Source organism: Equus caballus, chromosome 14 (assembly GCF_041296265.1).
Source record: "Equus caballus isolate H_3958 breed thoroughbred chromosome 14, TB-T2T, whole genome shotgun sequence".
Taxonomy (NCBI): Eukaryota; Metazoa; Chordata; class Mammalia; order Perissodactyla; family Equidae; genus Equus; species Equus caballus.
Genome location: NC_091697.1, coordinates 40,608,369 through 40,635,795, shown reverse-complemented (window position 1 = coordinate 40,635,795; position 27,427 = coordinate 40,608,369). Strand labels below are relative to the sequence as shown.

The following is a 27,427-nucleotide window of genomic DNA, read 5'->3' as shown; positions in this document are numbered from 1 at the left end:
ATATGAATTAATTTGTACATTATCAAAGCCCCTGATGGATACCTTTCATTTTAATTAAGGATATTTTGAAGAATTTGGCTGTAAAAATTAGATAAAATAGTTCCCATATTTGCTTTGCCGAATCTACAGCATTGGACATAAACATAATTATAAAGGAGTGCATTAACTGCTTCTCAGGCTAAAGCCAGCCACCCAGAAACTATTTCTCAGAATTTGAGTGCTCTAATGTATGTATGTTTGTTTGCTTGTTTAACTTGGTGTTTTTATTTTGATCATCATAAAAATATAAGAAGTATATCTTGGAATGACCATTTCATAATTCAGTATTGCCACAGATTCAGGGCCATTGCTGCTACCTGCATTTACTAGTACATCGGCACAGAAATGATGCATGGTAAAATAATGCTGGGCGAAGGCTAACTCACATAATGATGTACTATATGGAAAAAGGAAAACTCTGGTGACAGACTCGAACCTGCCAGTTTCCTTCAAAAGGGGTCCATCAATTACATGAGTCTGAGAAAATTTCACTAGTAAGTAACAGTAAAACCTCCAGGAAAGTGCTACATTATGGCCCAGCTTTATTATCCCAAGTCCATAAAACATAAAGGAAGGGACCCAAAGGGTGGAGAATGGCAAAGACAGAAACCACAGCTTTCCAGGCAAGAGTGAAATACTGAGGTTCTAAAGAGGTTTTCACAATCAGATGAAATGGAAAAGCCGAGATTGAGAAACACATACAAAGTCCTGAAAGTGTCATTGATGAGCTCCTAAAATAGCCAACCTCACCAAACTGTTAAGATACGTGAGTGTGTGTGTTTATGTGTTTGTGTGTATGTGTGTATCCCTTCTTCAGTGTTTTGGAGATCTCCTGCCTACTGAACTACTTTCCTAACTTTCCAGTGGAAAACTCTGTAGAAATAGTACTAATTTTAAAGAAGTTCACTTTATACCCGTATTTTCTAGAAAATATTTCTTTTGTCAAATAAAGCATCCTTATTTCACCTCTTGAAAGCTACTGTCTATACCGAGTCATTGTGTAAGCAGTAAACCCATAGTTGCTAGTTTCTAAACTTTATTTCCAGCTTCCCATGTCTATAAATGTTTGTTCCCATTTAGGGTGTGTACAGTACTTGTTAAAGGACACCCATTTTGTGTTTTTTTTTCTTACCCTTTCAAAGTTGAGAAGAATATTTGTGAGAGTGTGAAAAGGTCTAAGCATTGTACCTTTGAGTGGGGTATTGTGTTAATTGCAGGCACTGCGAACGTGGGTTGATATTTTATGGCTGTTGTACCCAACATCAAAAGATTTAGTTACATCCTGATCCAATCCTAGTTATTCAGGAGCCGCTGAGCAGAGATACACACTTTGAAATTGCTTTTCAGACGAATTTTAAGAGGGCAAAGGGTAAGTAGAGAAGTCGGCTAGATCTTCCTTGTCTATGCAGGATCCTTCCTAATCCAGTAGAAGTCTAATTTTTATAAGGAATTTTTTGCTAACTTTTTTATTGCCTTTCCTTAAAGCATGATGACAACGAGTTTCATTTGTAGACCACTTTTAATTTCTCAATACCATTCCAAGGATATTCGTCAAGAAAATGGCTAATGTTTGTTGAGACTTAACTCATCACTCAACATTGTGGCAGGCATTCACGGGATCCCGATGAATATCACAGAACAGCTCTGACCAAAACCCACCATCCTAATTAGATTAGAGCCTCATTTGCAGATCCTCGTAGTTCCCCAAATTCCCCTGCACAGCTCTAGGTCACACATATGCAATAATTATCTATCTTGTGTACTCGTTTTCCTTTCGATTGCGAGCTCCAGGAGGACAGAGATGGTATCTGTTCTGTTCACTTCTGAATTCTTAGAGCCCAGCTTAGCATCTAGCACAAAAAAAGCGTTCAAGAGAAATGTGCTGGAATGAATGAAGAAAGGAAGCAATGATGATCCAGGAGGAGACTGGATGAATTTGAGAAGCCTACTATTATTTGAAGAAGCAAGACAGTCATTTAAAGAACCCAGGACTGCATAAAAGCAGGTACCTGCAGCAAGAATCCCACACCGGGCAGAAAGTAGGCCAGATTATCAAGTACAAACTAAGAAAGTAGAACAATCTTTTGTGATTGCAACATGAAAGCAACAGCCCAAACCAGGATGCATCTCACAAGACAGAAAGTGTATTAGGAAAACATGCTTTAACTGCACCAGGCAGAAAAAGAAATGGGCTATCTCTTTGACTGTGAGGGAAAGGAAGGCAAATGACTAGTTTAAAAAGGCTGAAACTTCTAGAGCTTTATTGTTTTGTCCCACCTTTGCTTTTCTTACCCATAGTCGAGGCAGTTATATTACCAAAACGTGAGGTGTCCAGAGCAACTAGGGAGGAGTCTGGCAGTGAGACATAAGGAGCTGATGAAAGATGATTTTAGGAACTGGCTCTTCCATAGCGGGGGGCCGTACTCCATGAACTGTCTGAGCCATGGCTGTTTGCAGAACTCACAGAAGGTGGTAATGGTCAAAGGGTGTCCCTGACACTAGCAGGTGACTCTAGATTCCACTGAATCCGTTCCCCGGGGGCCTGACCACATGGATTATTTCTACTACTCCCCCCTTCTCCATGGGGGGACAGAGCACTGGTTTGCGAATCGGGAGACCCAAGTCTAGTCCTGGCTGTGGCTCTGAGCACGTCCCTTTACCTTTTACATCCTCAGTTTACTCTCCCACTAAATGGAGACAGATGATCATTCACTCTCCTAGTCATTGGTTGGTAGGATAAGAACATTTTTTAATTTCTTTTTCCCCCTAAATAACGCATGTATACCACTTGTAAAACCAAATGGCATTCCAAGTAATAAAACAAAATTCAGCATTTCCTTCCCTCATCCCTTTCTAGCCCACATTCCAGTTCTCCTGGAGAATCACTTTAAACTCTTCTAGCTATTATTCTGATACTTTACCTTCATAGCTCTTATTCTGCCTTTCCCTGATTTTCCAATTTTAGGTATTACTTGTTGACTCCCTACTGTGGCAGATGAGGATTAAGCTCACACCCATTCGTCTCCACTCACACTGTTCCCACTTTCCCCATGTCGTATTTTTGTTAAATCGATGTTCAGCGTTTATACTCCTATGGTTAGGTAAATACCTTCACAACTGAGCCAAATAGTGTGCTCTGAAACTTTACTCTCCTGCTTTGTTTATTTTTTCATTTAGTTATATGTTTTTTTATACTTGATTCAGACCTAAACTTTCTGAACAAACCGTAGAAGTCCTCTCTGTTCCAGTCACGCAGATGCAGAGATCTCTCAGTTGCATTGTTTTCCCTGAAAGACCTGCCCCTCGGAGCATCGTCCTTTCTGCTTCGACCTGGCCTGGCCTGGTTGGGGTTGGGACCTGCAGGGTATGTGTCTTCTGCGACTGCGCTTCACCTTCTCCCTGGTGTTGGCTCTCCTGCCCTCTGTATTTCATTTTACCCCATTCTCAGTTACTCTCTCATTTCCATGGATTGTATCCTCTGGCAGCTTTCTAAGATTACATGGGAGAAAAAATTTTAGGTCTTGCCTATTTTAAGTGGCTTTTATTCCACCTCAAACATTTCGGGATCAAATGCAAGCTTGGAAATAATTTTCATTCGAAATTTTTCAAATATTTGTCCGTTATCTTCTCTTGTCCATTGTGGCTGATGACAGTCCAATACCATTCTGAGTGATCCTTCTTTGTATGCGATTTGCTTGCCTTCCCCCTCCAGAAGCTGTTATGATCTTCTCTTTGTCCCTAAAGCCCTAATAGTTTAAAATGATGGGCAATGGGATGGAACTTTCTTCATTTATGGGTCATTCATGATGCTGGGCACTCTGTGAGCTTGTTCGATTCGAAAACTCAAATCTTTCGGTTTTAGCATACTTTCTTATATAGTTTATTTGATAAAATCCTTCCTCCATTTTCTGTTTTCTCTTTCACTTTCAAGTCCTATTGGACTTCCAAGATTCTATTTATTTGACTTTAAGCTATTTTCTGGGTGATATCTTCAACTTTATATTTTAGCATTTTTATAAAGTAATGTATCTATCTATCATAATAACTTCCAAGAGCTCTTTCTTGTTTTTTATTATTCTTTTATTATAGCATCCTATTCATTGCTTATGTCTCAAATAAGAATATAGTTGTTTTGAAGTGTTCTTTTGGTCCCTGAGTTGGGCTTATTTACTTGATTTTTTTCTCTCTGTTTACTAATTTTAGTTTCTATCTCCGCTCCCCCCATATCTGTTCTTATAAGTACCAAAACGCCAATAGGACGTCCTACACATGAGGAGGAAGATGGCCAGCTCATGGGCCACACCCTCACCTTCAGCTACACCTGGTGACCCCAATCTAGAGTCTGTCCACTTGGTCTTCTTCATTGTCAGCCCCCGGCTTCTGCTTGGCTGAAAAAGAGGGCATCACCTGGTAGCATGGGCTAGGAGAGGGGTTCTGGGGCTTTCTACCAGTTTTCACTCCAATCCCATTCCTCAATCCTCAGAGTAGCCAGTGCTTCGAATTTCTACACCTTTCTGGTAATCTTTGGAATAATTGGCTTTCTTCTTACTGACTCCACTCATTTCCTCTGGAGATAGTTTTAACTTTCAGCTTCTTCCCCTTGCTAAGTCAGTTACCCTTCATTCATTCATTTTCCATCTTCCAAATGTTTTATTTCCTCGGCTCTTGCTTTTTCTCAGTTTCTCTTTGTTCTATAGGTTCATACCTATTTTATTACTTCACTGTGATTTTTGTTGGTTTGGGGCAAATAGCAAAGACAAGTGTATATATCCAATATGACATACATTAGACAACCACACAGTTGTGAAGCTGCATTTTTAAAAAATAAACATTTTATTGTAGTTGTAGATTTACAGAAAGGTCTTGAAGGTAGTTCAGAGAATTTCCATATACCCCACACCCAGTTTTTTTCTTTATAACTAAAATCTTACTTTAGGTGGTGCATTTGTCAAAATTAATGAACCAATAATGATAAATTATGATTAACTAACACTAAATATTCATTTGGCTAACGCTTTGGAAAGAAGTCACTATGCCTGGCCTGCACATAAGGAGCAGAGAGTTATGCTCCATTTCTTTAAAGGCAGAGTAGCTACATAAATTATTTGGAATTCTGCCTGGGAGGTTTGTCTATTCTCCTCCATTTATTTACCAGTTCAATCATTTATTTATAACAAAATGGATTCATGGATATTTATTTTATACTGTGGGTTATAATCCAATAGTACTTCATTGATTTTGTTGCTCACATTGAGAAATGCCTTGTAATTGTAAACTTCTATTTAAAAGTAAGATATGATTTAGATAATACAATTATTTTCTATGTCTTATACTTCTTGAGCTCCTTACTACCCAAGAAAGTGTCAGACACATAGGATTTAAACACTAAATACTTGTTTGGCTAACATTGATTAATTTTAAATATGTTTTAAATCATTTCCAAATATCCAATGTCATATTCCATGAGAGGTCACAGAGGAACAAGGCTTTCTCAAGGACCTGTCATCTTATTAGGAAAAAACACATATACAGAATAATGAGAAAAGAGGTGAACACTTTCCAAAAATACCAACCTGTGTCATTTGCACAATTTGAGAGTGACATCTCAGTGGCTTGAGGGACCAGTTTGGATGCATTTATCATGGCACCCTAGAAGAGGCTGGGAGACGTTTAGATGGAGGGAAAGTGGTGGGGGAGGCCTTTAAGCACACAGACTATAACGAAGTTGGCATATATTCTATTTGAACATGTGTAAAAATTATAAAATGAAAGCATTTTAAAATTCCTTTTAGAAGTATATCTTACAGCCCCCTTATTTTTGTTTTGCTTTTGTTTTTCTCTTTCTGCTTATATGTGCATTACAAAATCCCAAAAATAATAATCCTTCATATATCCATTACGGTTTCCAGCTGACAAAACCCCATTCCACATTGGCTCGTTGATGCCCATAGCAGCCCCTGTGAAGAGACCATTATGACAGATGTTACATACAGCTCTATTTTACAGATGGGGAAAGAGAAACCCTTGATTTGCAGCAGGTTATGCAGGTTGCAAGTGGGAGAGGTAGGTCTCGAACTCAGAACTCCTGATTCCAAATCCAGGCTCTGTGTTCATTACCCCGGAAGCCCCGGTTTGAAGTTGGCAAAAGCTGCTGTGGTGAGGGAGCAGGAGAGAGAGAGACTCTCAAAACTCACCTTGTGGCTTATTAGTTTTATTATTTGCATCCTTGCTCCCCCTTCTCACGTGAAATTTGATATGACAGCCTCAGAGGCCAGAAGGGGTTACCAGCGCTTTACCTTCCTTTCTTTCACAGGAAAATGGCATTCTGCATCACTGCTCTTTGCCAGCTTAACAAGTTGTTTAACGAAAAACCACATGTGGCTTCCAAATCTGGTCCTGTCCGGGGAAGCCTGTGCTGGTGCTACTCAGCGGTCATACAGGCCGGTGGACCAGACTAGAGGTTGAAACAGGCGTCTCCTCACTGGAGACAGGGAACTTTCTGAGGTCTCCCGGCCACTTGGCCTCCCCAGGCATCCTCCACCCTTGGCCGTCTGCTCAGAAGGGAGGAGAGAGAGCGAGCAAACACCAGCAGGAATGCTTCTTGAAGGGCCTTTGAAGGGTTGACTCTGCGGGAGATTGATGGTTTTGAAAATTTCAGCTCAGCAGAGCCTTAAGCCCTGTTTTGAAGAGAAGCTTTAGTCAATAGAAATGTGGTCCTTAGAACTTACTTTCCCTCTTTTCCTTTGTGTGTCTCAACACTTAGTACGTCTGGGGATTCCCTGAATACAAATTGGTTATTGAGATTTTCAGGAGTCAGAATTTCCGGAGGTCTGTGCCGTGGATCCTGCAGCCCCTTTTGCTGTTTTTGAGTCTGTTTTTCCCTCTAGGATTGTTGCCCATGAGGGGTCACTGAACCTTTGTCAAGAACTCTGGCTCTGTAGTCAGACTGCCAGGGTTCGTCTTCTAGTTCCTCTGTTTCACAGGTGTGTGGCTTCAGACAAGTTACCTAAAGTCTCAAAGCCTCACCTTCCTCATCGGAAAAAAAGCAATAATGAGTTCTTGCATCAGAGGGTCGTCGTGAGTATTCAGGGAGATACTACGTGGTGCTGAGCATGTAGAAGTGTTCTTAAAATGTTAGCATTATTATTAGCTCTTATTGAGCAAATTTTGCTATTTCTAAGTGCCACAGGAAATATCAAGATGGATAAAAGACCACTCCTGCCCTCAGATCATAGTCTAGAAGAAGCTCTTGAGATTGGCATGTAAATAACCAATCACAAATGAGATATATGAGACCAAATATACAAAGTCCTGACAAAGAGGTCTAGTCAAACTACTTAGGGGAGGGAAAATTCAGGGAGAGGAGCTCACGGCCTGTTGGAACTGATATTCGCACGTGATTCAGATGGTTTCAGAGAGGAGTTCGCTGGGGCTTAAATTATGGGTTGGGTTTAGTACATCTTAGAGGAAAGGAAAAAAATGTAAGCAAAGAAAACAGCAGGGAACTAAAAATATATTTTGAGAACATCAAACAGTTCATTTGCACGAACCCAGGAGCAAATAAAATATGACAGATAAGACTGGAAAATCAATTTAGGCTTAGAATATGGAGAGCCTTGAATGCCAAGTTACAAAGCAGAGAGAAGAGCTGAGATCCTTGGGCAGGCTCAAGAAGACCTGAGTTTGATAATCTACTGTATTTGTCAGCTTCCCCTAACTTGATTTGGATCTGTATTTCCTTCTCAAGAATTCCTCCCTCATTTGCATCCTTCAGTAAATATTTATTGCACTCCTGGGTTTATGCTGTGGTCCACTGAAAATCATACAAAGTTGCCTATCTGCCCTACAATATGTTAACAGAATTAAATGTAGGTCAAACCATAGTGATTGGCAATAAATAGCATAGATTTAATCAAAGTTCACCAGAGTGGGGCTATTGATTTTATTGAATTTCCTTCCTTCAGCCAAAAGCTGAGTTGAAGTCCACGACTAATTCTACCTTAACAGTTTTATCACTTCAACTAGGTTACTTTGTCCAGAAATATGTACTGAGCATCTACTAGGCTAGGCACTTGACAAAGTACAAAAGAAGTGTAAGTCACAATACTTATCCTAAAATACCATAATCTTGCAGATTAGCAATCTGCAATTATTTGAGAGTGGTACAAGCCTACCAGTGAGTTTGCCACCAATTCAGAAAACTGAAGTGACTGGATCTATAATATAGAGAGAGATTCTGCATGGTCTAGAAGGGTCAAGATCATAGATGGTTAAAGGTCCAGAGAGAGTGGGACTTTAAAGTAAGTGAAAGGAGAGAAAGAGGAGATGTTATGCCTGAGAAATATCATGGGCAAAGGTCCTGAGGCATGTGGAGTCACAGGGGAAAATGGGGAAGGCTACCAGCTTTGACTAAAGAGTCTATGCAGGAAGATGAAGTTGGCTAGATAAGCTAGGCAAAGGTATTGAGTGCCTTGAATGCCAAATAAGGCTGGTCACAGGTGTTTATAGTGTGAGATGTCTCCTCCTGTTCGGTAATGGAAGTATGGAGATTGTGGGGATAGGTTTTCAAATAGGAGGAAAAGAGAGATGCTGTCCAATCCAGAATTTCTTTAGGAAAAAATGTCATGGATCCACCAGGTTTATCACCATGGAAGGTCAAAGGAGGTGGAGGGAATTGCAGGCTATTTACCCAAGGGGACTGCATTTATTGAAAACTATGGCCTCAAATCACAGACTGAAATATGAACATCCTGAAGGGACCAAAGAGGAGAAGCACCTGTCTATTCTTTGCCAGGCTAGGGGCTGGAGGGAAACCAGAAAAGGAAGCAGAAATGTCTGCCACCTTAGAACCTTGCTACTAAACATTTATTTCAGAGTTTCCCTGTGTCTGGCAGCCTAGGAATTTGGGTTTAGGCAAGGTTTGCACAGAAACTGCCAACCCGACAGACCTGAAAGATGGAGCCATCTGTTTATTTCCAATTTAACTCTAGCCTAGCCTCAACTGTTCAGAGCGGCATCATACCCTGGGAGCCCACCTGGAGCATCCTCATCTTGGCCTTCAGAGACTTCCTTGTCTTAGGAGGAGGGTGGAAGTCTGAGCTGATCAGATGCTTGAGGGTGAAGCTGATTCCCCTTGAGGGAGTGAGTTCTCCATTACTGGAAGTTTTCAAACAGAGGACCATTTGGCAGGGATATTGTCAAGAGAATTCATTCATGAGTGGGATGGTCAGAATGATGATAATAGCCAACACTGAGCACTTCCTGGGTACCACGCTCAGTATTTAACGCCTTATATACTTTACCCCTATGCCTTGGTGAAGTAAGGGATGCTGTTATCCCCAATTTACAAATAAGAATCTTTGAATCTCAAAAGTTTGGGATCCTGCCAAAGATCCTATAGCCAATAAGTGGTAGAGTTAAAATTTGAACCAAAGCTGTCCACAGTCTTACTTTTTCAACTTTTTCTTTTCCGAAAAGTGCAGTGGAGTCCACACTCTTCACAATGATACCATATTGTAAATGACTTTTATGTGTCCTCCAGCCCTGCTAGTTCATAACTCCACTGCTAAAGATGAAGGCATCTTTGGTTCCTGACCTTTCACTGAAACGTTAAGCAGTGGGGATTAAGTTTCATTTACTCTCATGAGTGTGTGTGTTTCTTGTCACCAGGGTACATGTCTAAGGCAAAGGTGAAAATCAAATCAGAGTTTAAAAAAAATGAGAGGAAAGCAAAAAACACCTCTCGATATATCTCTAGAGAACTGGGGCTTGAACTGAAGGGCTCATAAGTGAAACAGCACATGGCCAAGGGGCCAGAGAGCGACTCCTACGACCCCAGAATGCCAGATGGGAGAGCCAGTGTACCACTCAGCCCTGCCCCTACCTTATTCACAGGCTGATCTCTGGCGGGTCCCTTAGATGACTGGAGTTTTTGAGTTGGAAGGGACCTTAGAATGCCCTAGTCCAGACTGTTCTAAATTTTGCTCTACAGAAACATAGAACGCACACTTTATTCTTCAAATATTCATTGTGAACCTACTGCATGCCAGATTTTGGTCCAGAAGCTGCCTCCAGGGCTGCTGTAAGGTGGAAAGAGGAATAATGAGATACACTTGCCCTCTCCTCCTCACTCATTTGACGAGGCCCTCATTTGTTATCTGCCTTATATTGGCATTGCAGTTAAGATTTATCTTGAAGAAGAAACTACACAGCCTCAATTCCTTTTAAAAAACAATGTCTATTCCAACATTCCCATTTGATAGACAACAAACCGCAAAGAGATGAAGTGACTTGCCCAAGGTCCAGCCATCATTTCTAGCTGGCGGCCACACGTGGAGTCCAACTCTGCCCCCTCCACCCCCACGCTTCATACCCGCCCTCGGCCTCAGTTCCTACGCTCTGTGACGGAGGAGTGAGACAGATCTTCTCTAGTGGGCTTTTCCAAGACTAAAGTGTCTTAATTCTCTGACTTTCTTGACTGCTCATTATTCAGCCGGTATAATCCTTGGCCAGGTAGCAGTCGTGGCTCTTCAGTCCATGATTGCTACAATTCCTTTTCTCTCTGTCTCTCTGTGTCCTTTGTGTTCAGGCTGGGGAACTTTCATGGATATTGGTCTGGGCTTTGTTTAATCATACTGAGCTTGTACCATGGGTCTTAGGGAAATTAAGATGAACAGATTGTAACAATTACCTGTATTTATTGAGCGCTCAAGGTAGTGAGGGTTTAAGCAGCTGAAGTCCATTTTCACCTTGAATATACAAATATTTTCCTCTGCTCTACAAAATCTAGGACATCCTGGAAGAATGTCTATACAGCTATGTGCAACATAACAATATTTCAGTCCACCACGGACTGCATATACTACTGTGGTCCCACAAGATTGGAACTATACAGCCTAGGTATGTAGTAGGCTATACCATCTAGATTTGTGTAAGTGCACTCTGTGATGTCTGCACAAAAATGAAATGGCCTACTATGTTTCTCAGAACGCATCCCCATCATTAAGCAACACATGACTGTACATCTCGCATCAGGACTGGTGGCCTCACAAGTATGGTGTGATGGTTAGTATCATATCAACCTGAACAAGAACCAGTCTCTGGCTTTGCCGTTGGCCAGCTGTGTCCTTGGACGTGGGACCTAGCTTCTCTGAGCCTCAACTTTCTCATCTGTGAGACAAATCTAATAATTCCCACATCACAGGAGTGTGTAAATGGTACGATGATTAAATGGTATGTAGAGAGTTTAGCAGAGGGTTGGATATATGATAAGCTCTCCATAAATAGTAACGCTATTACTATATTTTCCTCTTCTGGTTTAGAATCTCCAGAAAGCTCAGAAGCCTCAGAACGAGTGCTGTTTCATTGCCGATGTTGCTGTTATGCATGGACACATCAGGAACAAGTTTTTAAATTTCTCTCTGGAGCTTTCCTTCAGGGATGTGCTACCAATGAGAGCCGGGGAGAGGGGGAGACAGGGCTGAGAGAGATAGAATTTGACTTGTTACTTTAGTATAGTTCTAGTTATCTACATGCAAATTAAGTTGGTGGCCCCTAACCTTCTCGGGCTCTTGCACCAGCGTAAAATCCAGCCCAGTGCCTGTAACCTCCTAATCAAGCACACGAGTTACTTTCAGAGGTTAGAAAATGGCAGCTCACAGAAGAAACGTACGTGGCTCACACAGATTTCTGAATTTTTAAAACTGCATTGCTAACATTTTAAAATTCAGGAATTTCATTTGAAAATCTAGGTTCCTGGCATCTCTTTCATTTTTAACGTTCTTAAATTGTATAAAGTCTAAAATACGTACTCAAAGCAGAGCTCTAAGCTCAATGATTTATCACAAAGTTAACACCCAAGTAACCACCACCCAGGTCAAAAAATATAATGTTGCCAGCTCCCCAGGAGCTTTCTCTTGCCCCTTTTCAGCACTGTACACTGTCCCATCAAAGAGAATCTGAATATTATTACAACATCTTTTTCCTTTTTTTTTTTGGTGAGGAAGATTGGCCCTGCGCTAACGTCTGTTACCAATCTTCCTCTTTTTACTTGAGGAAGATTGTCCCAGAGCTAACATCTGTGCCAGTCTTCCTTTGCGTTGTATATGGGACACTGCCACAGCATGGCTTGATGAGCGGTGTGTAGGTCTGTGCCCACAATCTGAACCCGTGAACCCCCTGCCGCCGAAGCAGAGAACACAAAATTAACCACTATGCCACAAGGCTGGCCTCTATTATTGCAACGTCTTTGTTTTTCTTTATAGATTTACCACCTAAGCATGCATTCCTAAATGTTAGAGTTTAACTTTGCCTACTTTTTGAAATTTATATAAAAGGAATCATCCAGTATGATTGTGTGTGTATGGTTCTCTTTTCCTTTGCTCAAAGTTACACTTACGGGATTCATCCACATTATTGTATACGGGATAGTTTACTCATTTTCGTTTCTGTATAATTGCACTGTTGATGGACATTTGGGCTGTTTACGCTTGTGAGTGATGAGACTATAAATATCTTGTATGTGTCTCTTGGTGCACATGTGCACGTAATTTTTGTTGGATATAAACCTAGGAGAGGTATGCAAATGTTCAGTTTTAATAGATACTGCTAAATAGTTTCCAAAGCGGCTATAACAATTTACACTCCCACCCTCAGTATGTGACGATTCTCGTTGCTCCAAATTCTCTCAAACACTTGGGATTGTCAGTCATTTTAATTTTAGCTTTTCCACTGGGGGTGTAGTGATAACTCATTGTGATGTTAATTTGTATTTCTCCTGATTATTCATAATTTTAGCTTCATTTTCTATGTTTATTGAAATGTTGATATGCTTTTTAAACAGTTCATGCCTTGTGCCCATTTTCCTACAGGGTTGTCTGTCCTTTTCTTACTGATTTTTAGGTGTTCTAGATATGAGCCCTTGGTCAAATGGGGATGCTGCAAATATCTTCTTCCTTTCTGCAGCTTGCATTTTCACTCTCTTAATGCTATCTTTTGATATACAGAACAGAAATTGTTCATTTTAGTGCAGTCCAATTTATTAGTTTTTTCCTTTATAGTGTTATATCTTGTTTAAGAAGAAACAAGACTTTTCCTACCCTGATGTCATGACGATATTCTCCTATATTACCTTCTGGTGGCTTTATGATTCCCAATGTAGGTTATCAGTCTATCTGGAATTGATTTTTGTATATGATGTGATACAGGGGTCTAGAATCAATTGTTCCATATAGATATCCGACTGATGACATCATTTATTCAAAAGATTATCCTTTCTCTACCGAACTTCAGTAGCATCTTTTTCATAAATCAAGTGACCAAGTACACGTGGTTCTGTTTCTGGTCTTTCTTTTCTATCCTATTGGTCTGTTTGTGTCTCTTAGGTCTTAGATTTAACCTATGTCTAGATATCTGGTTTACTAATAACTTTAAGATTTTTTTCCCTGATTATGAAAGGAAGTGCCTGTAATTTTCTTTTCTTACAATGTCCGTGTTCGATTTGGTATCAGGGTTGTGCTGACCTCACAAGAGGAGTAAGAGAGTGCTCCCTTTCTATTCTCTGCAAGAGTTTGTGTAAGGTGGGTGTTATTTATTCTTTAACTGTTTTATGGAACTCAGAAGAGGGGTAATCTGGGCCTGGAGTTTTCTTTGTGTAAAGCGTTATATGTCTTATAATTATAGCACAAGTCAATTTTGTTATCCTTCTTGTGGCAGTTTTGGTAATTTATATTGTGTTAGGAATTTGTCCATTTCACCTATATTTTCAATATCTTGTCATAAATTTGTTCACAATATCCTCTAATTATATTTTTCATGTCTGTAGGATTTGTAGTGATGTTACCTTTTATATTACTGACACTGGTTGTTTTTGTGCTGGCTCACTCTAGCGCTTTCTCTAAGATTCTTTAGGGGTTGGTTTTGACTTTCTTGATCTTTTCTACTTCTTTATTTCTTATTTCAATAATTTCTACATTTTATTTCCTTATTGTCTCTCTGTGCTTAGTTTGCAGGGTTTTTCTAACTTCTTGAAATGGATGCTTAGCTCACTGATTTTTTTGTTTTACAACTTTTCTTCTTTTCTAATGTGTGTGTTTTTAAAGTCATACATTTATCTCTAAAGATAGGTTTAAGTGCATTATTTATTTCTTGATTTCTTTCAGATTTACTAAATTTTTACTTTTTCCACTTTTTACTCGTCTATTAATTTGTAAATTAGACAACCTTTAACAACTCTTTTAGTGATTTCACTAAAGATTGCAGTATTCATTCTTATGAAATGTTATTATAGATTGGTGCTTATACGCTCTTCCTAGACAGTGCAAAAACCTTAGAATATTTTAGCTTTATTTCTTTTCCCATCAACAAACATGCCATTATCGTTGCATAATTTTTGTATTTTTAAACTCAACAGTATAACATTGTTATTGTTGCTGCTGTTTCATTCAGTCCATATTTATTTATATTTACCCATATATTTATAATTTTTATTCCTTTTTATTCCATTTTGCAACTCTAAGTTTCCATCTGGAATAATTTTTCTTCTCCATGAATAATATCCTTTATTTTTTCCATTCGTGTGGGTCTGTTGTTGACAAATCATTTTCCTTTTACTTGTATGAAAATGTCTTTTTCACATTCTCTCTTGAAAAAAGTTTTTGCTGCATATAGAGTCTGCATTTGCAGTTATTTTCTTTCAGCACTTTAAAGATATAACTCGGATGTTTCTTGTGAAGAGTCAGCTGTCAGTCTTATTGTTGGTGGTTTGACAGCAATCTGTCTGTCACCCCGCCCTCACTCTGGATGCTTTTAAGAGTTTCTCTTTGTTTTGGGGTTTCACCAGTTTTACAATGTTGTGGCTAGGTGTGATTTCTTTTATTTAACAGTTTACTGGACTTCTTGAATTTGTGTCTTCATGTTTTTTATCGGATTTGGAAAACTCTTGGTCATTGACTCTTCAGACATCATCTCTGTGTCCTCCTGCTACTTTTCTCCTTATGACATTCCATTTACATGTATGTTAGGGTTTTTTGCTATATCCACTATACCTCCCACATTCTTTTCTGTATTTTCCATCGTTTTCTCTTTCTTTTGATCTATCTTGAAATTTACTAATTCTCTTTTAAGCTGTATCCAGTGTGCTATTATGCTTATTAAATTCTTGTACTTTTTAAGTTTGGAATTGCCTCTTAATTGTTTTACATGATTTTCAATAGTCTGCTGAAATCATCAATCTTGTATTTTACCTCCTGGGAGATAGTAAGCATAGTTGATTATAAAATATATGTCTGATTACTCTAATATCTTGAGCCCCTATGGGTCTGTCTCTATTTTCTCTTCTGTTTATTTTTATTTGTGTTGTTTTATCTTTTGGTGTAACTGGTTATTTTTATGGTGTGCTAGACATTGTATTTGCAGAATTGTTGGTAGAAATAATTTGAGGCATAAGGTATGTTATCTTTGTTCCCTAATGGATGTATGTTTGCTTTATTGTGCTAGCAATTTATCATCGTTTCAATCCAGTTTCAGTCTGAGATGATTTGAAGCTAAACTGTAGAGCCTACAAGCACCTATTTCCAGGTCATCCTTACTCCTATTGGGCAGCTCTTCTGGGTCCCAACCTAAAGCGATCATTGTTTAACAGCCTCTTCCCACTGCTTCCACTTTTTGGTCCTGAACTCCAATCCCCAGCTTCTTATTCCTGCCTCCTTTTAGTTTAGCTGCTTCCTCTGGAGTTGGTAAATGCCTCCAGGGCAAAAATAGCTGCTAACACAAGGCTTACCTTACTGGCTTTCTTCTAGCTCTAGATCCTGGCTCTGTAATTCTTTATTCTCTTCTTAGCTTTTCTACATCTTCAAGCAGATTTTTAAGTATCTTCGTCCAGGTTTTCCAGTTGGCCTCATTGGGAGCATTGGTCCAAATTATATAGCATCTCATTAGCACAAATGGAAGTCCTGTGCCTTCTCTTGAAAAGTTGACAGACGTATCCACAACAGGCTGGGACTGGGCAGTTGTTTTCCTTTTAGATGAGGCATGCATTCTCCTTGTCAGCCTAGTGTCCAGCTGGATCACCTCTCATTTACATTAGTCCAGGCACTGTTGGCATTTGGGATCAACTTAAATCTTTTCTAAAACAAAGGAGAAGATAAACGTTTCTTCTAAATCTGGCTTTACATGCTTGGAAAATAAAGGTTAGGTTTTTTAAATCGTTTTGCTGGGGAAGAGCTCCTAAAGTTTTTATAGCGTTATTATCATTCTACTTTCGATGTGCCTGGAAGATCTGGAGTGTCTAATGGGCCCATGGTTGCCCCCTGAGGATAGACTGCCAGACTGTCTTGCGCACCAGAACATCTGCACTGAGAGCTGGTTTCTAGCCTCGGTTGTGATATAAGACCAGGATGGCTTGGAACGGAGAGCTGAAGGCAGGATGACTTAGAAATAGATGGTGTATTTCTCCCATGGGGTGTGGAGTCCAATTCCAGAGCAGCTGCCAGCATAAGGAGTATTAATGCCCTTCAGGTTGTGAAGTAAGGTGAAAACAAAACCACAAAAAATGAGGGAGAAGATTCGATTCTTCCTGTCAGTGATCAGGAAGTCTATCTGCTCAAAGACTAGTGCGTTCGGAACAGACCTGGTCAAAGGGTCACTGGAATGGAAGAGAAGCCTACAAAGACTTCCAGAGTCCCTGCGGAAGACAGAAGTATGCGGTCTTTTAAAAAAATGAACCTCTGTCCTCTGCTCAGTCTAATGGAGTGAAAAATTTCTGAGTACAGCAACTCCATACAAAATAATCTCTACCTTCAGGGAGAAGGCACTTTCTCTAATTGTGGGTGAGAGTGCAGCCTCCAGAATCAGGCTCCCTGGATCCCGGTCCTGATTCTCCTATATACTAGCCTCGTGACCTTGGGCAAGTCCTTTAATTTCCCTGTGTTGCAATTTCCCTGTCCATACGATGGGAATAACAATGGTACTCACTTCCAACGGTTGCTGTGAGATTTTTAAAAAGGAATGCATACAAAGTACCTGGAACAGTGACCAGCACAAAGAAGGGCTCAAATCAAACTGCTATTTATAATTAAATATATTTTATTATTCTAATTATTTAACAATACTTAACATGTTTCTCTTGTGTCTCTCAGAGCCCTGGGTTTCTTATCTCTGTTCTACGCTCTTTCATTTAAAGTTCTAAACAGGCTCTCTTTATAAGACTCTTTCTGTCTTAGCTGGACGTGAGGATTACACTGGGGATTTCTAAATCTTGCTGCTCTTGAGAAAGCTTTCTCAAAACCCAAATTCCTGGGATCCACCCACAGAGATTCTGATTTAGCAGATCTAGAGTGGGTCCTGGGGAAGCTGAATTTTTAAAAAGCTTAGTGATGACTGTGATATGTAAACACTTTGGAGCCGCTGGACTCTGCTGTACCAATTGTTACATAGCTGAAGCTAATTGTTAACTATTCGTGAATTTTGCAAACTGGTTGCTAAACCGTCAGTAGCTGTTGGCTGTGGTGGGAATATTTACACCACAGAAAGTGGCAAATGCTAGAATATCATCTCCGCCCACTCCCCGCCCCCCCCCCCCCCCCCCACGGCCCCCCGCCCCGGTGAGCTAGTTTACTGTTACACCACATCACCATCTTCTCAGCCCCTGGGATTCAGAGCGTCTCTGTCTGACCCTCCTTTGTTTGGGGCTCCAGATCTCCACTGTTCTCTGAGGTTTGATTGGTGGAGGTGTGGCTCTCCCATGCAATGGGCATTCCTGCAGCTGGAAGGGCTTTCAGCCCCGTATCTCTGCAATAATCTTCAAACTCGCTGTCATTTCTTCAGTGTGAGGCAGAGGTGGGAAACTGGTGGCCCAGTGCCGACTCGGGCTTACAGATGTGTGATAGCTGGCTCTCAGAGAGATTTAAAATAAAAGTTTGAGACCACTTTTAAAAGATCATGATATTGCACATGAAAATCCAGATTCTCAGCTTCTCTTAAAAAAATGGAAAGATCTGGGGCTGGCCCTGTGGCTGAGTGGTTAAGTTCGCGCACTGCGCTGCAGGCGGCCCAGTGTTTCGTTGGTTCGAATCCTGGGCACGGACATGGCACTGCTCATCAAACCACGCTGAGGCAGCGTCCCACATGCCACAACTAGAAGGACCCACAATGAAGAATATACAACTATGTACTGGGGGACTTTGGGGAGAAAAAGGAAAAAAATAAAATCTTTAAAAAAAAATGGAAAGATCTGGACCTGCTTTTCACTTGACAAAGTTTAGCTAAGGCTGAGTGAACATTGGCAGGGGGAAAAGTGTTCTCTCACCTGCCATTTGTTGCATCTCAGGAAAGCAGTGTGCTTTTCCAGAAAAGGTGCCAGACCAGGACCTAGGAGATGTGAGCTTGTAGTCATGACTCTGCTTTTAACTCTTGTGTGACCTTGGTCAACTCACTCTCCCTAACTGAGCCTTAGCTTCTTAGCTGAAACTGGGGGGAGTGCTTGCCTTGTCTGCCTCTCAATGATGTTGGGATGATTGAAATATGATGGTGCAAGCCTTTGACCACCAGCTGCAGAAAGTAAGGAATTACTGCTAAATGTTGATTCCTATTATCTGCCATTTATACCTAAGTGAGGTTGAATGAGCCCTGAACAGGTTCTGATAGGAGAAAACCTTTGAATGCATTGGGGTGCAGAGAATGGATGGGGAGAGGGTGCCTCTGGGGCAGAAGAGCACAGAAATACCAGTGACCTTGCTGAATCTGCAGTCTCCCTCAGGGAGCTTTGGGAACATAAGAATTTGAAGACGATTTTATTAACCACCCCCATTTTATAAATAAGAAAATATAGGCCCAAAGGGAACAAGGACTTGGCAATCAGCAACAGGTGCCTTTGTGCACATTCTGTAACCTCTCCAAACCTCCATTTCCTCACGTGTAAAACGGGAATATCAGGATCTCTTTCATAATGCATCACGAAGATTCAGTGAGATAATGTGCTGTAAGTACCAACAACATTTCGTAAATGTCCGTTAAATGGCAGCTGCTGTTATTAACTCAAACCAGGCATATGCTAATTGAACCACTGGTAAACCTGGAAGGAGTTAAGGGACTAAGACATATTGCTAGTGGATGTTTCCTCACCAGAGAAGAACTTTTCTTAAACCATAAGGGGCTCCCTTTCCTTTCCATTGCACCGAGGTAACCCAGATCACTATGTTTCCCAGCGTTTGCCTCAAGAGTCATACCCAACTGTACACACGCATATCAACAGCAAGTTCTGAGAGTCAGAGGTGGTATTAGCATTAGAAAGTGTTTGCAGAGTTCGACCAGTGCATGTTTCCCCTTCATAAATCCTCATATTTCAGCCCTACGCAGCTGGAAAGGAGAAATCGGAGCCCAAAGAACACTTATTTATTTTTGATTTTCACTGCCTCGCATGCCTCTTTCCACCGCCACATCCAAATTTCAGGGCAAGAAGTGCTCAAGTTCTTGTAGGCTCGGGAAGCCTGGGCCAAATTAGCATTCTTGGAGTCCACCCTTCTTTTTGGACAAAACTCCTTTATCTTTTCCTCTCCCAATAAAATTTTCTGTTCCAGAGAGTACTTTCTTAGCCACTCCTTTCCTAATGCAATTTTGCTTGATTTCCACCCAGCAGCTCCTGAAAGGAGACGCTGAGCCATGTCTCAGCAAGCGTTTCAATTCCTAAACACCAGCTTTCCAGCAGGAGCCATTCCAGATGCATCTTTATATCCAGTAATCATGCATTTAACCAAAATGATTGACATAGCATTTTTTCCCCTCTCCAGCGTTTCCGGCCCATTAGTCTTATTTGTCTTTCATGGAAAGGATCCTCTGGCTTGGGGTCCTGTCAAATCAGTGAATGTACAGATGAGTGCATAAGTCAAACATCTGCACACATCTGCATACAAAGATGTGATAGGTACCGAGTCTGTATCTGTGCTGAATATTCAGCATTTCATTTCTAGACTTCATATCTCCACTGAAGTTTTATCAGCTTTTTCTTTCCTTCTTTCTTACCATCCTTTCTCCCTCCTTCTTTCCCTCTCTCCTTGTATTTCATTTTCTTTCTACTTTTCCAAGAAACAGCCTCTTTTTTTGGTTAGTCATCATAGAATCTCATCTTCAGTGTTAAAGGGGCTTGAGAGAATTTTTCCTACAATCCTCTCACTTTACTTTTGGGAAATTTGTGTGCCAGAAAGGAAACCAGGGGCCATCAATGGCTTTCCTTTGCCGTTAGGAATACTTCAGACTCCACATGCCCCACCCAGCACTGCATGGCTTGGACCCTGCCCACTGCATCAGCTGCCTTTCCACCTCAATCTCCACACTATAACCACACAGGCCCTTCAGTCCCCACCTCAGGGCCTTTACACATGCTTTTCTCTCTTCCTGGACAGTTCATCACACATAGGCACACACCCCTTCTTCACCACTGGATCTCCTATTTACTCTTTGGGTCTCAGGTCAAACGGTACTTCTTAGACCACATATTTACCCTGTTCATTTCCTTCATGGCACTCATCACAAATTGGAATTCTGTATTTATTTCAGTATTTGGTTGTTTAACGTCTCTTCACCTATTAGAAATCAGGATCTCTAAGGACAAACACCATGCCCCTCCCCCATTATTTCCTCAGTGCCATACACAGTCCCTGACACTTGATAGTAACAACAAATATTAACATAAAGTAATAATGTCTATCATTTACTGAGTACTTGCTAGTTTCAGGCACCCTGGTCTAAGATTTTTGTATGTATTAATTCATTTTATACTTACAACTATCCTATGAGGTAGATATGATTATTATCCCATTTTGCAGGTAGGAAAACTGAGTGGCCAAGTTGCTCACCCACAACTTTCCAGCTGGAAAGCAGCAGAGCTAGTTTCTAAATCAGGCATTCTGACTCCAGACCCTGAGCCATCAGCCAGGCTGTTCTGTGCCTCTGTGAAGCACCCCATTAATATTCACTGAAAGAATAAATGAAAAATACATCCAAATTAATTAGTAGCAAAACTGAGGTTAAAACCTCAATTGCTTGATTGATAATCCACTCTTCTTTCTATACAAATAGACAGCCTCTCAGGTACCAGCAGAATGCAGTAGAAAGAAAGAAAAGCAAATTAACAAACTGGTCTGTTCTGATAAGGACTATGGAGGGACCCTGTATGTAGATTGTGGAGTGAAGTGGAAATCATCATTTTAGATTCAGGCAGGACGCAGTGGCAGGTGGCAAAACACTGAATGGGTTGAAGAGGTTTTAACGTAAGGAACCGGATTCTGCAGAAACATCAAATGGATTTACAGTTATTATCACTAGAAACTTAGGTGATTCTCATGCTTTGGATGATATTTTCCAAACCTGATTCTTAAGTATAAATAAGCATCAATTTTATGAAACTGCTGGTCAGAATTCTCGGATAGAAGTTCCAGGAGCGTGCCTTGTTCACCGTCGTACCCACAGCCTGTGGAACAGTCCCTGGCACATAGTAAGTACTCAATAAATATTTAATGAATTAATGAAAAGTGCACATCAACAAATCCATCAGCAGATACTTACTGAATACCTCTTATTAAGTCTGTGCAGTTCAAGGCACAATGAGGAACACAAAGAAAAATAAGTCAGATTCCTTCTCATGGAGAGCTCATAATCCAGGTGCACCTCATAACAGCTATCACCACCAATAAAAGCCACCATCATTGGGGATTTACTTTGGCTGGGTACTGTGCTATGTCCCTTATAATATTATATTATTAGCTCATTTTCATACTTGCAACAACCTTAAGATGATGGCGCTACTATTAATCTCCATTTCCAGGTGTGGAAACTGAGGTTTAGAGGTTCTAATCCTTTCCCAAGGTCACAAAGCCAGGAGCTGGTGGAGTCAGGATTTGAACCCAGGTCTGTTTGACCCTAGAACCAACTGTGCCAAATGTATTCATCCCATTATTTTGAGACCACCATCCATGGGTGAAAGGCATGTGGGGACTATGAGTTTGCAGTATTAGAGGGTAAGGACAGGAACAGAGGGAGAAATGCAAATAGTGCCACTCAACCTCTGCAGGTCTGCATATGCTCCTACCTGGCTCTGAAATATTCTGCTTCTGAAGGGGACCTGCCACAATTCTGTGTGTTGTCTAGGTTCCAGATTCAGTGACACTCCTTCCTGGAAGGCTTCTCAAACACCATACTACTGGGTTAGTGATGCTCTCCTTAAGCTCCCTCTGGAACTCTTCCTGACTAACCACAATACTTCTTACCCCACATTCTAATCACATGTTTTTCCCACCCACCAGTCTTTGAGTTTCTCCAAGATAATATTTTATCCTTCCAGGGCCTAGCACAGTGCCTGGCATGTAGTTTGTCATAGAATAAATATTTATGGAATGAATATATTTTAGGTAGAAATTGTCATCATATGGCTCCAACTAGGATACAGCAGAATTCACAGAGAGGAGTACATCCTTGGGCATTAATTGAAGCTTCAGGCAAAGGACTCCTGAAAATTTAAGATTGGGGGAGATGTCCATGCAGTGCCGCAAGGCACATATGCAGATATAATAGTCTCCATGGATGATTGTGCGCTAAGTGGTCCCCGGAACTAGCAACACGGAAAGGGCATCATGCACGTCCCCACGCAGCCAGGGTACTCTTGCTAAGGGTGCTGCTGTCGCTGGTGTTTGGTACCGCCCTGGTTCGATGCCTGCAGCTTTGCTGGCCCACAGCCAGGACAGACTCAAGATTAGTGGGCGGCCATGGTGGTGAAGCTGAACCCAGAGCTACATACAGCTAATCTTCTCAAAATGTGTAGACAGAAAGCAAGCTGAAGGAAATTCAAGACCACAAAACTTCCTGACCGAAATACACTGTATTGTTCATACCAAGCATAAAAGTGTTTGGAGAAAGACCTTTTTATTCTGCTAACTTATGTGGATCCAGAAGAACAACCACAGCTGTGAAAGACAACCTTTACTCAGAATGGCCTACAGGGAAACTTCGTGCCCACTTGAATGGATCCATTGGTTCTAAGAGAATGATAGCCGAGCAGCCAGGTCTTCAAGTTCAGGATCAGATGGCTGTGATTGCCAAGGGAAAGAAAAGAATGGTAGAAGTGTGTTTCCAGATATTCCAAATTATTCATTAGCTTACCTGTAGTGGTGAAGATGTTCTAATGATCACAAAAGGTGTCATTAAAGAATTTGCAGATGATGGTGTCAAGTACCTGAAACTAAGGAGCGCACCCAGAAGAGAAAATGCTACACGAATGTCTAAAAAGATTTATGTCATCTGTGATATGACTAAAAAGACTTAGTCAATGACTAAGAAAAACTTTGACATTGATGTTAGGTATTTGATAGCAATTGACAGAAGAGATGACCCTTTGGGAGCCAAGGACTGTTAAACTTGCTGAAGAGTTTTTCCCTTCTACTGAGGATACACTTCTTGGCCTGGACCTCAGTGGAGACCCTACAGCAAGACAAGCAGAAGACTTCTTGGAACCTCTTTTAGAAGCTAAAAAAAAAAAAGTTGGCATTGCATCTTTCAGAGATTCCAAACCAAAAAACCGTAACCCCCGCTCTCCTGGATCTGCTTCCTGACAGAACTGGGCATGGGGGCAATTCTCAGCTCCTCTGAGGGACTATCCTGGGAACTTGTGGACTTTGTGAGGCAACATCAGGTACCCCTGGGTAAAGCTTAGGGCCTCAGGTGCTCCAGACAACGCTCTGTCCCTTCTTCCTCCAGCTCCCAGGTTGCAACCCATATGTAGAGAAGCACTGTTCTAAAAATATAAATATCATTTAGAAAGTTTTAAAAAACTGTTGAGTTGGGGACCATGTGGTTGTTAAGATTCCTGTCTCTGAATGTTTGGACTGTGTAAACCTAGGAGAGGTCATTATTCTCCCTGAGGCTCAACTTTCTCATCTATACCTTTGAGATGATAAAAATTGGATTGTTGGGAAGTTGAAATGAAGTGACACATTAGGAACTCACAGAGTGCCCTGTTCTACGTAAGTAATCAAATGTTTCTCATGCTACTGCTGCTGCTGTTGCTTGTCTACCAGTATTACTATTAGGGAGAATAAGGCATTTCAGGCAGAAGGACACTTCTGAGTAAAAGCACAGAGATGTGAAGAAATTTTTTGCCCTTGGATATAAAGATGATTTACGGCATTGGTAAGAAAGGCTGTAGATATTTAGTGCTGAGAGAAAAATTCCTCTGAGCCAAGGACTTGAATGCTCAGAAAATTAGAGAGCTGGCGAAATCATGCCCCATTCCTGTTTTTAGAACTAAATGTCAAAATGAAGAGTCCAGTGTGTGTTTGAGTTCAGTGTGCGTGTCTTTTCCACTAAACATACGGGTGGGGCTCTGTAAGGTGGCTGCCATTTTGTTCTCAGGAAAAGGGTAAATCAGCGATTTGGTTGTCTGGGAATGTGGGCTGCTGACTCTTAGTCTTTCTGGTGAAGAGTGGTGTGTCATTAGCCATCTTTTTTATCTGGAAGTATGACACTAGTTTTGGCTCTGTGTCTAGCCTTCTAGTCTTTTCCTAAGATTGCCCAAGTAGAAATGTGAAAAGATAGGATTTGGTCCTTGTGACTGGAATTAGGGAGAGTGAGTGGGCTGGTATACATGTTCATTTAGTTGGTCTCCATGTCTTTTATCTTCACTGAGCCACCTACTTTCAGTCCGTAAGACCTCATAGAAGTAGCCAACTAAGTATACTTCAGGGTAGGCCGTTCCTCACATCTCATACCTGGGTCTCCATGGCCAATTAAAATTACTTATCCTTATGTCTTCTTATGTCTTCTCCTTATGTCTATTATTTGAGTTTACCCTCCTTTCTATTTTTTTTCTCTTAAGTCCTTCTGATGCACTCTATTTCCTACCACCCTAGACAGCTGGTAGCACTACTTACTTACTGTCCCCCCAAAAAAAACCTGACATGCACACTGTTATGGGGCCCTCTGATTTTCCTCAAACTATTTCTTCAATTTAGAATGCCCACACCCTATTTTGATTATCAAAAGAGTCTGGATTTATCTGCTGAGTGGATGTAATAATCACTGGAAATAACAGGATTCTTTGGTTTCTTGCGTATTGGTTTTCTTCCCAGAGATAACCTGTTTGGTTTGAAATTTGGCTTAATTTTGTGGCTTTGGCAAGAGTGGAAGTGGATGGACCGGAAATCCTGTGGGACTAGGATGGAGGGTTTGGTAGATGGAATCTAGGGTTTAAACGTCTAGTTAAGAATATTGCAACCCGTCAGGGTAGTTTGCATTTTATCCTACGTACATCTCCATTCGACCAGCTTTCAGACTTTAAACAACCTTAAAATTTTGGATAACTTCTAGTATATAAATGCAGAATAAAAAGTTGTCTAAGCCAGATGACAAAATTACATCACCCTTGTACCCTGCAGACAAATGCATGTTGACTGTAAAACTGTATAAATGTGAGTTGAGTGATTTAACAGTCTTGGTCATTGAACTTGTTAACAACAGATGTCAGATAAGAAAAACAGCAGGTGAGTGTCGATTGGAGAAGTGAGCAATGGCTGCTGACAAAGGGAAGAGTGACAGCTGACAGGGAGGGAGGGCCCAGTAGAGACTGTAGACTTAGCAAGTATGAAGCTGTCTGGGGACAAAAACAAACAAACAAAGACAAATAGAATACCTTGCCACCTCAGGAGTCTTTAAAGGAGTTATCATAAACACCAGTGCTCATGATCATTAATCAGCAACCAGTTATGATATGCCTATGATGTGCCAGGTGCCATTCCAGGAAGTCAAGGAGAATAGAAAAAAGTATAAAGTACAGTGCCTAGCTCTGAAAGCATTTTCCATCTGCAACACTACCAATGGCCGAGGTGAAGTTGTGTAGACTAAGCTCTTTTTACAAAAGCAGGAGCATGGATAGAAGCTATTAGGAGGTTTTTCTCTTCAAAATATTTAAAATGATTTAGCCACCTACAGGATAAATTTGTTTACTACTTTCTCGACAATGCCATTTCCTGACAATGCTAATAATGGAGGCATTTCAGAACAATGACCTCATGAAGTTCACACAGCCCTCTCTCTGTGCAGACTTAGATAACACGCAGCCATGACCTCACTTAGGCAAGGACAGGTCTTCATAGCTTGATATAGGACTATGGTCAGAAATGCAGCTTGGCTTAAACTATTTCCCTCTTTACTGTTAACTTATTTATGAAAGGAAGTGTCTCATTAAAGGCGCCTATTTTTCCCAAGATTTCACAGGAATAAGGCCATGGTACCTGTGGATCATTGGACAAAATGAGAGTTGCATCTTGAGATAGATGAGGAACCCCCAAACTCATCCTTGTACTTAAGTCATTTGAACACTTAGTTATCTTATTTCATCAAGCCAGTCATTTAGAGTTGAGGAGTCTGTAGATCTTACTCATTTCAAAAGGCTGATTTAGGGCATTTTCCCTGCAGAAAGATCTCCTCTGTAAAGAATCTTCAAGAAGTTCAGGAAGATGGGCTCCGTGTCTGCTGAGAGACAGGAGGGGTAATCAGGCAGTGACATAGTCCATGGTACTGGGGAGAAGGATGAATTGCTGCCCAGCTAGTATGGAAGGTATGGGTGAGGGTGAGTATAACGAGAGCCTTATAAAAGCAACAGCAGAACCAGGACCAGCCATTTACTTAAAATGGAAAAAGGAGTGTGTATCTTTATCCCACTATCCATCACATTTCTTTTAGGAAAAAAAAATGAGAGTAGGAGGAAATTAAGAGTGGGGAAACGCTATACCACTGCTTGACCTTTCAAGCTTCTTAAAATCTGGAAAAATATGGTGGGAACACTGAACTTGGAGTCAGGAAATGTAAGTTCAAGTGTAGATTCTGTGGCTGACACCTTCACTATTTGATCTTGAGGAGAACATTCCCCCATCTCAAAACATCCACCTCTTGCCTATAAAATAAGGGAGTTACATGAAGCCTCTATGAGTTCTTCCACTCCTGGCATTCTAGGAGTCGATAATAAGCTAACACAAGGATCTTGTATAATGCACAATGAAGTGTATACGGTAAAGTGACCTATAAATTCTGCTTAACTTTAAATGTGAATTAGATGCAAATACGGAAGGAAAAATTAGGTGAAAGTCATTACTCTCTGTAGATTAGGAAGAATAATGTGGTTCTTTTGCAGCGTGAAGAATGAATCTTGCACAAGCTGAAAGAAGCATTGAAAAATGTAGAGAAAACTAAACACTACTGTAGTCTGGGCTTTCTTCTGTCTGGTTTTTTTTAAAGATTGGCACCTGAGCTAACATCTGTTGCCAATCTTCTTCTTTTTCTTTTTTCCTCTTCTTCTCTCCAAAGCCCCCCAGTACATAGTTGTATATTCTAGTTGTGGGTCCGTCTG

General features: G+C 40.8%; 1 protein-coding gene and 1 pseudogene across 12 annotated transcripts in view; both read left to right on the top strand.

Moving 5' to 3' along the window:
- GRIA1 (glutamate ionotropic receptor AMPA type subunit 1) overlaps positions 1-27,427 on the top strand; it is a 289,359-nt gene that overhangs the window by 97,395 nt on the left and 164,537 nt on the right. The window lies entirely within an intron of this gene.
- LOC138917576 (N6-Methyl-AMP deaminase pseudogene) lies at positions 22,662-23,737 on the top strand (annotated as a pseudogene).